The sequence below is a fragment of the Camellia sinensis genome, chromosome 3 (genome assembly GCF_055761805.1).
Source record: "Camellia sinensis isolate YWXY chromosome 3, ASM5576180v1, whole genome shotgun sequence".
NCBI lineage: Eukaryota > Viridiplantae > Streptophyta > Magnoliopsida > Ericales > Theaceae > Camellia > Camellia sinensis.
Genome location: NC_138963.1, coordinates 223,589,239 through 223,590,305, shown reverse-complemented (window position 1 = coordinate 223,590,305; position 1,067 = coordinate 223,589,239).

The following is a 1,067-nucleotide window of genomic DNA, read 5'->3' as shown; positions in this document are numbered from 1 at the left end:
CAAAATTGGCGAGAATTTGCCCCTTGATAGAAGTTCTAGCCAGAAACTGGATATCATACTGGCCGAGTTCCAAAGCCCACTTCGAAAGGTGCCCTAATGCTTCCGCGCTACAGAGCGTTGACCAGAGCGGATGGGCCGGTAGTACCCTTATAGTATGCCCCTGAAAGTAGCGCATTAGTTTTCTTGCAGCCATAATGAGAGCAAGGATAAGCTTTTCCATTAGTAGATAGGTGTTTCGGTGTTAGCCATTGCATTGCTTACATAGTAAACTGGTCGCTGCTCCCCAAGTTCTTCCTTTAAAAGTACGGCGCTGATCGGTCAGATACCGCCAGGTACAGAATGAGTAGATCACCCACCAAGGGGATTGCCAAGAGTGGTATTGATTGGAGGTAAGTTTTCAAACCGTCCAAAACGGCCTGGCACTCGGGGGTCCATTCGAAGGCTTTACCTTGTTGAAGTGTATGAAAGAATTGTCGGCAACTATCAGTAGAACGGCTAAGAAACCTGTTGAGCGTGGCGGCCATTCTCATTAGCTTCTGGACCTCTTTGACCAACCGAAGAGAGTCGAGTTCTAGAATTGCCATGATTTGCCTCGGGCTGGCCTCTATTCCGCAGTGGTTAACAATGTAGCCGAGGAATTTGCCAGAACTGATGCCAAATGCACATTTTGAAAGGTTCAATTTCATTTTATACTTTCGCAGAATGCCGAACGTTTCTGCAAAGTCGGCTAGATAGGCGTGCTTCTCCTTGGATTTAACCACCATGTCGTCAATGTATACTTCCATGGTGTGGCCGAGCTGTTCCTTAAACATGGCAGTAACTAGTCTCTGGTAAGTTACCCTCGCATTCTTCAGCTCGAAAGGCATGACCTTATAGCAATAGGTTCCTCTCGGAGTAAGGAATGCAGTCTTTTCCTGGTCATTCGGGCGCATGGCAGTTTAGTGATAGCTTCTGTAGGCATCTAAAAAGCTCATGTGTTGATGATGTGCCGTTGCATCTATAAGTTGGTCTATTCTGGGGAGGAGAAACAATCCTTGGAACAAGTTTGTTTAAATTCGTGAAATCCA